The sequence below is a fragment of the Caloenas nicobarica genome, chromosome 2, assembly GCF_036013445.1.
Source record: "Caloenas nicobarica isolate bCalNic1 chromosome 2, bCalNic1.hap1, whole genome shotgun sequence".
Classification (NCBI taxonomy): Eukaryota; Metazoa; Chordata; class Aves; order Columbiformes; family Columbidae; genus Caloenas; species Caloenas nicobarica.
The window spans coordinates 74346673-74360515 of NC_088246.1; the positions used below are offsets into that span (position 1 = coordinate 74346673).

The 13843-nt window shown below is 41.3% G+C and overlaps 1 long non-coding RNA gene across 2 annotated transcripts; it reads right to left on the bottom strand.

Moving 5' to 3' along the window:
• Positions 1-2379: 2379 nt before the first annotated feature.
• Positions 2380-11886, bottom strand: LOC135986085 (uncharacterized). 2 transcript variants are annotated; one of them, XR_010605840.1, is made up of 6 exons: positions 11824-11886; positions 9659-9818; positions 7763-7905; positions 6902-7107; positions 5244-5292; positions 2380-2696 (listed from the first exon to the last, which is right to left on the bottom strand). It is a non-coding gene; the product is annotated as an uncharacterized LOC135986085 (long non-coding RNA). The 2 variants fall into 2 exon arrangements; XR_010605839.1 differs by lacking the exon at positions 5244-5292.
• Between the last annotated feature and the right edge of the window lie 1957 nt (positions 11887-13843).

A 13843-nucleotide genomic window follows, 5' to 3' on the forward strand; every position in this document is an offset into this window, starting at 1 on the left:
ATCAGAGCATCCTGACATGTAAGAAGTCAAGGAAGGGAGCCAGGAGACCTGCGTGGTTAAACAGGGAACTGCTGGGCAAACTCAAGTGGAAGAGGAGAGTTTACAGATCATGGAAGGAGGGGCTGGCCACTTGGGAAGAATATAAGGCTGTTGTCAGAGGATGTAGGGAAGCAACTAGGAAAGCTAAGGCCTCCTTAGAATTAAACCTGGTGAGAGGGATGAAGGACAACAGAAAGAGCTTTTTCAAGTACATGGCAGATAAAACTAACACCAGAGGCAATGTAGGCCCACTGATGAACGAGGTGGGTGCCCTGGTGACAGAGGATACAGAGAAGGCAGAGTTACTGAATGCCTTCTTTGTCTCTGTCTACTCTGCCGGAGGCTGTCCTGAGGAGCTCTGTACCCCTGAGGCCCCAGAGGAAGTCAGGACAATGGAGGAGTTTGCCTTAGTTGATGAGGATTGGGTTAGGGAACAATTAAGCAATCTGGACATCCATAAATCCATGGGTCCAGATGGGATGCAGCCGCGGGGGCTGAGGGAGCTGGCTGAGGTCATTGCTGGACCGCTCTCCATCATCTTTGCCAAGTCTTGGGAAATGGGAGAGGTGCCTGAGGACTGGAGGAAAGCAAATGTCACTCCTGTCTTCAAAAAGGGCAAGAAGGAGACCCGGGTCAGCCTCACCTCCCTCCCTGGGAAAAGTGATGGAACACCTTATCCTTGGTGCCATCTCAAGGCATATCAAGGATAAGAGGGTCATTAGGAGCAGTCAACATGGCTTCACCAAGGAGAAGTCATGCTTGACCAACCTCATAGCCTTTTACGAAGACATAACAAGGTGGACAGATGATGGCAGAGTGGTGGATGTGGTCTACCTTGACTTCAGTAAAGCATTTGACACAGTCTCCCACAGCATCCTCACAGCTAAACCAAGGAACTGTGGTCTGGATGATCAGGTAGTGAGGTGGACCGCGAACTGGCTGAAGAAGCCAGAGAGTTGTGGTCAATGGGGCAGAGTCTAGTTGGAGGCCTCTATCTAGTAGAGTGCCTCAAGGGTCAGTACTGGGGCCAGTATTGTTCAAATATTCATCAATAACTTGGATGAGGGAATTGAGTGTACTATCAGCAAGTTTGCTGATGACACCAAACTGGGAGGAGTGGTTGACACGCCAGAGGGCTGTGCTGCCATCCAGCAAGACCTGGACAAGCTGGAGAGTTGGGCAGTGAAAAATTTAATTAAATATAACAAGGGCAAGTGCAGAGTCTTGCATTTGGGTAGGAACAGCCCCAAGTTCCAGTATAGGTTGGGGAATGACCTATTAGAGAGCAGTGTAGGGGAAAGGGACCTGGGGGTCCTGGTGGACAGCAGGATGACCATGAGCCAGCACTGTGCCCTTGTGGCCGAGAAGGCCAATGGCATCCTGGGGTGTATTAGAAGGGAGGTGGTTAGTAGGTTGAGAGAGGTTCTCCTCCCCCTCTACTCTGCCCTGGCAAGACCCCATCTGAAATATGGTGTCCAGTTCTGGGCCCCTCAGTTCAAGAAGGACAGGGAACTGCTGGAGAGAGTCCAGCGCAGGGCAACAAAGATGATTAAGGGAGCAGAGCATCTCCCTTATGAGGAAAGGCTGAGGGAGCTGAGTGTCTTTAGCTTGGAGAAGAGGAGACTGAGAGGAGACCTCATTAATGTTTATAAATATGTAAAGGGTGAGTGTCATGAGGATGGAGCCAGGCTCTTCTCGGTGACAACCAATGATAAGACAAGGGGTAATGGGTTCAAACTGGAACACAAGAGGTTCCACTTAAATTTGAGAAGAAACTTCTTCACGGTGAGGGTGACAGAGCGCTGGAACAGGCTGCCCAGGGAGGTTGTGGAGTCTCCTTCTCTGGAGACATTCAAAACCCACCTGGACTCCTTCCTGTGTAGCCTCATCTAGGTGTTCCTGCTCTGGCAAGGAGATTGGACTAGATGATCTTTTGAGGTCCCTTTCAATCCCTAACATTCTGTGATTCTGTGTGCAGAAAACAGGGATGCTTATACTAAGAAGCCTTTTAGAATACTTGGAATAGATGTATTTTCCATCTGTGGCACTTCCATGAAGCCAACCCATTGACCCTCTGAATGTGGAAAGCAAGAAGCCAGTTTCTGATATTTGTAAAGCTGCCTCTTCAGACTGTCTTCAAGTTCTGTCACTAAAGCTTCTGACAGTAGAACTAGCTGTTGGAGGATTCTTAATCTATGTGGGTGAAGCTGCAAAGAATGTGCTGTCCTACAGGTTTATTTCACTGTCTAATGAATTATTCAGTGCTCTTAAGTAAAAAACCCTATTTATTGTAATGACAGGGAATTGTTCGAAACATAACACTGCCACAGGATTCCCACATTCATTTTTATTCCTTATTTGCTTCAGGCTTGCACATAACTTCTGCTACAGCCATAGACTGCAGCATGCTTTGTTTTTTCCCAGGCTTTAAGCACTCATTTGGAAACAGGCAGAAACTGTGCTACAAATGATTCACCTGCAAGAGGGTTAAGCAAAACAGGCCACTAGGTGATGGTGATACCTTCAGAAGGAGAATGTTCTATGTTATGAAGTGCTAGGCTGGCTTTGATTCTTGATCAGATCTACCACAGGCTGAACTGTAGTGTGGCCTTGGGTGACTCCCTTCATGCAAGTCTCAGGGTTGCAGTTTCTCATTTCTGAAATGGAGATATTAATAGTAATATTTCTTGTGTTCACACAACAGGACATGAAGATAAATGCATTAGCATTTAGAGAGAAGGTTTATATAATTATTTAGATAACACTATATCAGGCAAATATGAGCTGATCAGAAAGATAGAGTCAGGCAATCATAGACTACAGTTATTCCACACAATAGGACACAAAATATGAAGATACTGCCCTCCACCTTCAATATTTCTGAAGAGGTAACTTATTTTCAGTATTCCCCGCAGGTCCACATTGAAGGAAAACAAGGACTTCAGGCTCTCCACTCTTTACTTACCACTGTGAAGTTAACAGGAGGAAAGGGCATGAGCAGCATTACAGTCCCATTTGCCAGCCACCATTTGACAAGGCATGTGAGAAGAGGTGACAGAAGCTGACCAGTCAGCACCCCTAATCCCTGGGAGTAGAGACCTCCATCAACCTATGTACTTGGCTTGTACCACTGTAACTCCATGTTCTTTCTCACACAAGACTGTCCTTGGAAAACTACTGCACCCCTTACTCTGCCTATGACTACATCATTGTCCTTCCTGAAGATTAAGTCACAATGTTTGCTCACACTTGGAGAGGCACTAAGTCTGTACTCAACACTGTGTGTTATGTGTGACAGGGATATTCTGGTTCACACTGAAGCTGGGAAACTGGGTACAGAGACCATACTCAGAATCTCTGGGAGAACTGCAGTCTTGCTCCTTCCAGGGAAAAGTGACTCAAGAGAACCACTAACAATTCCCTTTTTATATTTGCAAGACAAAATACAGAACCCAAAGGGAAGAAAAGACACTGACTGTCAGCTTTGCGAAGGCATCTGTGTTTCTGAACCCATCTTGGAAAGTTTCACATGCAGTATGTTCCTCTTGATGAGGCTAAACATGAGAGGCATTGCGACTGCCCTGTGCTAGTATGAGTTACAATGACATTTTACCTGTCACACCCCCGTTCCCTGCCGAAGTACACCAGGACAGTACTTTGTATTTCACAGTGCTGTCTTAAGCTGGTGCAAAGCCCATTGAAATCAACAGACTTGATAAGATTGAGGTCAGCTGCTTATATCTTACTGCAATATTTTATATATGAGTGCTGGGCCTGCCAGATGTATAATATAAAAGAGAAGTGTTAAAAATACAAAATGCAAGTGCTGGAGTTGCACCTTGAATTAACTGAGTAACGAACATAGGGGGCAGTGCACTTCCATTGAAGCTCCCATTCAGATTGCAAATGATTAAAATTATTAATTTTAATTAATTTTTAATTAAAATATGTTTAATTATAATTATTACAAATTACAAATTATTACAGGTTACAATTACACCCTTCTGGTAGGCAGCCACTGGACAACCGATTGACCCTCCAAAAAACTGGAGAGAGCACGACAATAGTATATCATCCAGTTCTTTGCATAAGAACATAGCGTATATACCAGATCTGATACCGTCAAACAGAGAAGTGAAACAAGGTATAAAGAACAGTGTAACACAGTACAACAGAAGAGGAAGTACTGAGAGAATTCTCACCAGAATCTATAAGATGCTTTTTCCTATTTATAGTTTTCTGTCTTTTTTCAGTTACATAGAAAAAAATAAGAAAAATAAGAAAAATAAGAAAAAAATCCAAATGAAGCATTTAAAAATGGTGGATCAAACTCTGCTTCTGTTTATTATTAATTTTATTATAGTATCTAGGAAATTCAGTAATAAGATTGTATGGCCTATTATGTAAGGTATTACAGGATATTCTGACTGTCCCACTCCTTTCAACAGACTAATTCAGTAGCATTTCAAGCTTTTTTTTTTTTTGGCCTTCTACCTTTGTCTTCAGAGAGTAAAGTCTCCTTTTTATCAGCCTTCTCAAAATTCAGTAAATAGAGGAATGCATAGAGCATTGGAAGACATTTCTTACTTCTTTAATGTAAACATTTATTTGTGTCTATTTTCTACAATCAAGTTGTTCAGCCAAGTTTAATTTAATTTTTTTTGTTTCTAAATTCTTGCTTTAAGGTAAAAAATTACTGTAAGTTAGGCCAAAATGTGACAATGGCATTCTTTAGACTTTTCACTCCACTGGAGCATGATGCAGGTGCAAGGACTGTAGCCATTGCAGAAGGGGGGGCTCCTTCAGTTTCATCATTTCATAATGTTGGCCCACATCGCCTTGTCTTCACAGATGGACAATTTCCACTGAAGTTTGTGAAAAAACAGTTTGCATAAATTGAACAGAGGGTGCCACCTCTTGTTTTACAACGGAAGAATGACACAACTCTACTAGTACTGTAAGAGTGAGGGTGAAGCTTACTCAAATTTATCCTTGGTTGCCTTTCTGCCTTCTCTGAATAGATTACCATCAAGCCATGTGACCTCTCATTTTTCTAATTAGCTGATGACAGAATGTGGTTCTCCTCCTAGAAAATGCCAAAAGCTGATAAGGACTTTTTACTCCAGTATTCTGAGATATCACTTGCTCCCAAGAAAGAATATAAGCAAGGAGATAGAAGCAATAAAGGGATTCTCTCCACTTACAGAACAGGGAGTCCTTGTCCAAGTTCTTATGAAGCATCTTCAGATACATCTGGAACAAAATATTCCAATTATCACTTGGAAAAATTATCATTTTGGGAGACAGTTACAAACTGTAGAAGGATCATCAAGGAGCTAGAGCAGGCTCAGCAAGAATAAACCTAAATCATCTATCTTCAGTGCGACGGTGTGGTTTTGGAGATGGCTAAAGATGGGGGAAAACTGCTGCTTAACAAAGGGAATTTAGGTCTAGATTATGTGACTAGGAGGATGAAGTGGAATCAGAAGAAACTGCCAACACAGATTATTGATTCTTACTATGAAACCATTTATCTGAAGACCAATTTTGAAGAGTTAAAAACAAAACCCATCCAGCAACAGCACTTGGGAAAAAAACCGTAAACAAGTTAAAGAAGGATACTGAAGATGAAAAAAAAGGCAAATTCACAAAGGAGAAAAATGAGGCTAAAAGTTGGCTGATAGTGATGCAGGAAACTTTATTCAGTGCTATCAAATGCCTTGAGGATGTTGAGATGGAAAAAAAAAATCCCTTCTGCAGCATGTAGAAGAACTTAAATCTGCACATTATCTCCTTCAAATAAAGCATGAGGCAGAAGTGAAGAAGAGGTTTAGGAGACAGTGCTTGGAGATGGATCATACCATATGCAGGAAAGACAAAAAGATATGGGAACTGCAGCATCTCAGAAAAAAAGGAGAAACATGAGGCCAAGACTGTAACTTCAGCCCTGCATGTGCTAAGGAAGGAAAAGAATACACAGAAATTGCAAACAAAATTCCAGGGAGAAAAGGATGGCAGGACGGCAGAAAGTCAAGAGCTGTGATCCAAATCTAACAAGCTGGCTGCTCAGCTTCAAATCCTGCAAGCAAAATTTTCAACTGAACAAGCTGAGCTAAGAAAATGCAACAGCAGATTTGCTAGTTCAGAAGAGAGAACCAAAAGCTGCAGCAGAAGAGGCTGAAAGACCGAGAACAAAACTGCCAGATGGAAAAAGAGATAAGATAAAGTTGGAGAATCACAGATAGCTAAGGTAGAATTCAGATTGATAAGACACCATAAGCATTTTAAGTATATGTAACAGACAGAGTTCCTAGTTGCCACATGCAGCAATTCCCTTTCCCTTCTCAGGACAAACTTCCACTGACTCAAGCAGAGGGTTCTGACTAAGAAGTTAAGAACCAGGAAATTATAGAAACTTGTGTTTCTCTTCAGGAATATTAAAGTTAAGATAGCACTCCTCTTAAGTCCTTTACTAGACTTGAGTCTCAGTGTGGAACTTTGTCTTAGGTATTTATGCAATCATCTAGTTTCAAATAGTGATCAAACACTTCACCATTATTTGAAATAAATTAGGGAATAAAAAGTTATGATGGTAGTCTTTTTTTCGCTTCTTCAAGGGCAAAAGGAATGAAAGCAGCAGAACATCAGTGTTCTGAAGTTTGACACCTTATGTGTTTCTTCAGCTTTGCAGAAGTTTCTAGATATGGTTTTCACAGAATGGCAGAATGGTTTGGGTTGGAAGGGACCTTTAAAGATCATCTAGTTTTGTCTCTGTCTTCCCCGAGTTGGGGAAGTCCAAGCCTGGACACAGTATTCTAGATGCACGCTAACACTGATTATTAGAGGGCTAACAGTCACTAACCTTGATCTGCTGGCTGTGCTCCTCTTGATGTAGCCCAGGATGCTCTTGGCCTTTCTCGCTGCCAGGGTACCCTGCTGGCTCAGGACAGCGTAGCATCTACAAGGGCACAGCCAGGTCCTTCTCAGCAGAAGCTTCTTCCCAACCAGTCAGTGCCCAGGCTGTTCTCTTGATGAGGCTGTTCCTCTTCTGGTACAGGACTCTTGTCTCTTTTGAATGTCATAAGGTTCCTGTCAGCTCATTCCTGCAGCTTGCCCAGGTCCCTCTGGATGCCAGCCCTGCACTCAAGCGTATCTGCTAGGCCTCGACCACCACCCCGCCACCTGATTCGGCACCATCTGCAAATCTCATAAGCACTTTTGCCCCCTCCAAATCATTGATAAAAATACTAAATCAGACAGGTCCTGTGACAGACCTCTGCAGTATTCCCCTTGTTACTGGCATCTAAGTGGAATATGAGGCTCCTGAGAGCCAGCAGATTACTGCTGAGCAGATTACTGTTAGCTAGACCGTAGAGGTTACCCACATCTGATTAACAGACCCCTATTTCCTCATCCATCCCCCAGTAAAGAGTTCAGGGACCTGGGGCCAGGGGTCACTTAGGAAGTAGAAGCCTGTAGGACTGTGAATTGCTTTTGTAGTCTGGCTGCAGTCTTCAGCAAGGATCTGGAGATTTACCAGGAACCATCAGGCAACTCTGATGGCAAGGTCCCATGGTGCTCAGTTCAGGGATCAAAAAAGCCCAGGCTGTCAGGATGTGACAGCCCAGAATGTGGCTGATCCACAAGGGAAAATGGGCCAAAAGCTGAGGGTGACCCCAGCACAGGCAGTGACCCACCAACCATGGCATAAAAATCACAGTACCTGGGTGAGGTGGTGACAGGAACAGGTTCTGCCAGGAGTCCCAGTGACTCTGAAAGACCTCAGCCTCAGAAAAGTCAGCATCTCCTCCAGCTGATAATCCTTATATCATTGTTTTATAATGTTTGATAATGCTCCTGGTGTGTCTGACAAAGGTTAAATATGTTATTTTACCACTTCAGTTATTAGATCATTTATTGATTTGATACGCTACATTTTTATATAAATTGTGTGAAAAATAGAGCCATGACAAAATAAAAAACAGAAATGCAACATGGTTGGATTTAGTTGCAAAACTGCATAGGTAATTAAAAAAGTGCTTGACTTTTATAACCTTTTTTTTTCCCCATTGTGGAAAGACCTTAGCTCTTTCTACACTGAGCAGGGGAAGAAATTGGTGTTCAGACCCAAAACATTCTTCAAATTTGAATGTACCAATAACAGTACACAAAGCCATCCAACTACCAACTAGAAGGCTCCCATTATTGCATAAGCCAATACCAGTCAAATTACTTGCACTATTTACTCAGTCGTATACACTTAATGAGGAAGATCATCAAGAACGGTCAAGAAATGCTTTCAGTGATTCTAATGAATATGAGCACATGCCTGAGGATGTGCAGTACTCTGTGCAGTGTCAGACAGTTCTTTATACCAGTTCTTTAGGAGATACTTCTACCCACAGAGGGAACAGAATAATTACATGAACTGAAGCTATAGCTTCTGTATGGTTGCTGTAAAGAAAACAAGTCCAGTTCTGAACACTGTCATGTCTATACAGTTTGTCTTCTTGAGAATGTCTATATAATAATTATTATTATTACTATAACATGTGGTGTCAATGAGGCATAAGGCTTTGAAGTGGATGAGAAAGAGAGTTAGTGAGGACATCTCTGTACTAGAGAAGTTACCAGGCTAATGAGATCCTAAGTGCTGCTAGCAATGTTTAGCCGTCCTGTATGGCTTCAGTGCTACCCTCTACTTCTGTGTTTATATATTAAGGTGTAGTACAACATACATCCACTTTACTGACTGTGTGTACTCATGCATCCCTCCCAAAGGAGCCTGAGTAGCTGTCTAGCAAGGAGCTAGTAGCAAGTACTCAACTAGCAAGCTGCATCTCTTGTATTAGACCTTTATTCCTAGGGCACTAATGCACTGCAGGGCCCTAATCACCTTCCAGACTCCATTGTATAAATGTCTTGCAATTGCTATGTTTTTCAAGTACTTCTGTAACTAAACATTCGTGCTGATAAAATTTGAGACTCATCTCTAATTTTTATTTAACATAGCTGTCTTACAAAAACTGTCAATTGCAGTAGCAGTGCTTAAGGACAGACCATCAGTAATAAAACCTGAGCTGGAAATAATGCTTTATACATTCTATGTGCAGTCTCTTTCTAGCATGTATCTTGAAACATTCTCTTCACTATAGAATCACAGCTATCAAATGTAACCAGAACTTTGTATCATGTCCTTCAGTCTGTACATTTAGTTATTTTCAACCAGCTTGGGCTTTTTTCCCCATTAGATTGTATCTAGCTGGCCTGAGAGAGAAGCTTATAGAATAAGTTACAAACCAATTAAACCTTTTTATTAGCCACTCTCCCTTTTTTGAAAGGTAAGGAACCTCAATTCCCAGGCTTGTCTGGAGAAGGTAAAATATATGGAGACAGTCCCGACTTCCAAAGAGTTCCCCAATTGCATCTGTTCTAGTTGTGAGGCACTAGAAAAGAGAGAACTTAATAGACTATCCTAAATCTCTCATGTCTTTTAAGTAAAAGATCAAATCTTTTGAGTTACAGTTACACAATGTAATTAACTGTTAACAGTTAAATTACCACGTATAAAGAATAAACAGTATATAGAACACTTTCAAATTCTGCAAGAAAATTTTACCTGAGAGTCAAAGTGAGTTTGTGTTTCAGAAGGCAGGACTCTCTCCAACTTTGTACTTTCCTAATTTTACAATGTAGCCCTCTTTTCTTTGGTGAGAAAGACTAGATTTATGAATTCCAGGTCCGTAGTGACACAAATCTACCAAACAGCCAGACTATCACTGTAAAATAAAAAATAGCTTTTTAACTTTTGCTGTTAATGACATTGTTTCTGTTCTCTGTGCAGTGGTAAAATCGAAATCTGCTGGCTAAAAATAATCTGCATGCTTTAAGATGCATATATTGCAAAACCATCACATCCCAGCCTTCAACCAAAGTGTTATACAAACAAAGTCTTAAGCTTGGCAACCTTGAACTAGGCCAAAGGGAGCTCTGAAGTTCCTTTTCTGTTGCCATCATAGGGAGCATATGAAATTCATAAGTGCAATTAAGCAATCATAGCTAGCAATGACAAATGTATCCAGACTATTATATTTTTCAGTTGATCTTTTCTGTTTCTCAGAAAAAACATCTACTTATTTAGCCAAGCTCATGGAACACAATTTCTCCGTGTATTTGTATCAGGTAGATCTCCAGAGAAGTATCCCTCTGATTTTTGTGGTTTTTGGTTGGGTTTTTTTGTGTTTGGTGGAGTGTTTTTGTGTTGGTGTTTTTTGTTTTTTTGGTTTTTTTTAAAGATAGAATAAGGAAGTTGTTTTTCTTTGAGACAATTTTGCTGCAATAGGGTAACAAACTCCTTCCTGGAAAAAAAGTTGGGAAAACACTGAGTTTCAAAGAACCCCCACAATTCAGGCTAAAATCTAACAGATCTCATCAAGTGCTCCTGTGAAGGTGGGTTTCTCTTGTACTAGCAGTCAGAAGCAGACAAAAGGACTCCCACAGCTGAGGTTTGCGATATGGGCACTTCTTGCCTGCATCAATTTCAAATAAGTTGATTGCCCAGAGTTATAATCAGTGGTGTGAGAGAATAACACCACCTTGATAGGTCCAAGCAGGAGATATATAATAGCTGCCACATACAGTAACAGTTTGTCATTTCCAGAAGTCCTACAGAAATTAATAGAAAAAATTCTCAGAATTCCATATCCATAGAATTACATCTCTAGACTACAAAAGTAATGAAGACATAATCCTTGATAAAATTCTCTTGAAGTATAGGATTACCTCTTATTTCAGCAGCCACTACAAAATATAGAAGGGTAGAAAATCACCAACTATTAGAAGAAAAATTTACAACTTTTCATACTTTCTGCTTTTTAGAAAAAATTGGTCTTATCTGTGAGGCCATGAAAAGTCCCAGCAAAAACAATGAGCTACCTATTCAGTGTGCACTGGACTAGGGGGGTTACTCATCAAGACTATTGCATTGACCCGAACCTGAAAAAAATCAGGAAGTGCGGCAATTATTGGCATATGGTGGCACTGCAAGGTATGGGCAGCTATAGCAAAGTCCAGAGGGGGAAAAAAGAGAAATTGCTAGTAAGGTTCCAGGAAAATTCAAGGAGCAGGTGAAAAAGTCAACTTCCTGATTTTAGCAATAAAATTTCCCTCAGCATTACAAACAAGACAGAGAGCAAGAGCACAAACAAGCCTGCCCAGCCCACCTCCTTTTTAACTGGGCATGACCTTATGCAGTACCAAATACTCCCTTTGGCCAGTTCTGGGTCAGCTGCCCTGGCAGTGTAGAAATCAACCGTATCTCAGCTGACCCAGCACAGCCATCCAAAACTGAGGAACGAGAAGCAGACGACAGGCTAGAACTGTATGTGTGACACTGCCGCTAACAGCACTTTGCTGAATCCGTTTCTCCTAGAAGCCATTCAGTAAGTGCTGAAGAGGCACTCCAACTGATTCTTAAACACTTCACCATACCAAAAGCAAGTATTAATCCATAAATAGTAAGTCTGTCTGTATGTACATAAACAACTATTTGCCTTTTGCTGTTATCTTAGAAAAAGAAACCCACAACTGGGAAAAATAATTTAAGACATTCAAAATGGAAACTAGAAACATGAGGTAAACTTTATTTATAGTTTACAGACATTAGGAATGCTTACTCTTTTTGTAATGCAAGTTACAAAACTGAAGGCATTTTTCCTAGTAACAGTTTTACCTGTAATTTCTAACTGATAGGCTTTTTTAAATGCAAGGATGTGATGCTTGTACCTGTGACCACATGCAGAATTCCTGTGGGCAATGTGAACTCCAGCCTTCTCAGAATTAGCACCTAGCATAAGAGATGTCAAATCTAGAAGTTACAATAACGGCAATTGTCAACATGGATTTTTTATGTCTGTGAATACTTACACACAGCAGTCTGTGCAAAGAAAAAAAAAAATCTTTGCAACTTGCTTCCGTTACTCATACAGTCTTTTCTTTCAGATTCTAAATTGTTTAATATGGGTAGAGTACTTAGCACAAAAGAACCACAGCCTAATAGGCTTTTAGGCACAGCTGTAATACTGCAGTCAGTCTAGGCTCAGTGTTTTGCTAAAGATAGTCAAGATTTCTCAATTATTTTTATACACGCTTTTAATTAACACCTTTCTGTGCCCCCACCACATGCAAACTCAGTAAGAGCACCACACAGATTAATTAATTAGTAACATCAGGATCAGTTAATTCAGACGGAAAAGCACCACATAAAGTACATAGTCACTGCTTAGAAGACACAAAATGTTTCAGATTCTATGGTGCTAAATAGAAAACCTCCTATAGCATGCCAATATTCTTTTATTTCCTCCAAGGAAAAAAATATTTCCTTGCATTCTCCCCTCAAAAACGCAAAACAAACCCAAAAACCAACTAAACTATGACTAGGTTAAGTCAAACATGTTTGGCCGACAATTATTATGTTAAATAAATTTAAAGACCTTTGCATAAAAAGTAATACTATACCATTGGTTGGATATTATCTGACTAGAAATACTTCTATCAGTAGCAATGGATGTTATTCAGTTTTCATAATCACACTTCATCTTTGGTCAACACTTACTAGCATTTCAGTAACATTTTCAGCATGTTAAAAATATTATTAAGATAAAACTTCACCAAAGAGTAACTTTTTTGGTGTGCGTGTATGTAGTTTGCACATTCAAAATCAAACAAATGAAAGTAATGTGGAAAATGAAACAGTGAAGACTCCACTTAGCATTGCCATCACAGCACACTGCATATTCACAGATGACAAATCGAAGTTATTGTAAAATATGGAATGTAACTTAAAACTACTCCTGTTTCACTGTACCCTGTATGCAAATTGCTAAATTAACTGCAGGAGAAAGGAGAAACCTTGGAAGCTGATTTGGGCCTTGGTGTTTTCACTGAATGTTTTGATTGTGGGCTTTAGGAAGGCTCTCCATCTTAACATGCCTTATATTTCATTTAACAAAAGATTCACTGAGATAAAGGTAACATAACACTTTCGTATACATAGCCTATCATGCTTCAGGAAACTTTTTCAATGAAGCTATCAAGTATATGATTCAAAACCAGTTACTGTAAAGCAACACGGAATTGTGAGAGTTTTAATAGCACTTGTTTCAGCAATACACTTTATCCTTGCTCTCTAGAGATGTATGTTAGCCTACTCTACAAAAGAAACCCTCATCCTTTGGATTTTACTCCTCCCTTTGCAGTATGTTAACAAACACAACTGGGATTCCCTCCATTACAAACAACCCAAGCTGAAACACACAGCCTCCCCGACAGAATCACAGAATGGTTGGGGTTGGAAGGGACCTCTGGAGATCATCCAGTCCAACCCACCTGCTAAAGCAGGTTCACCCAGAGCAGATCACACAGGAATGCGTCCAGGCAGGTTCTGAATGTCTCCAGAGAAGGAGACTCCACAACCTCCCTGGGCAGCCTGTTCCAGTGCTCTGGCACCCTCAGAGTAAAGAAGTTTCTCATCATGTTCAGGCAACCAGTGCCTGTTGCCCCTCATCCCAGTGCCAAAGACATGCTGGCAGAGAAGAGGCCCTGCCCTCCCACACCTACATCGCCCACCTGTTGTGGCCACCACTGTCCCGACAGCCACTCCACACAGCCACCAGCAGCGCTTTCTACAGGGAAATCAAAGCCGCTGCGAGAGGCCGCGCCACCCCTCCGGCGGGAACCCCAGGGCCCCAGCACGACCTCCCGGGCGCTGAGGGCCTCAGCCAGGCCTTGCCCGGCAGTCACAGGC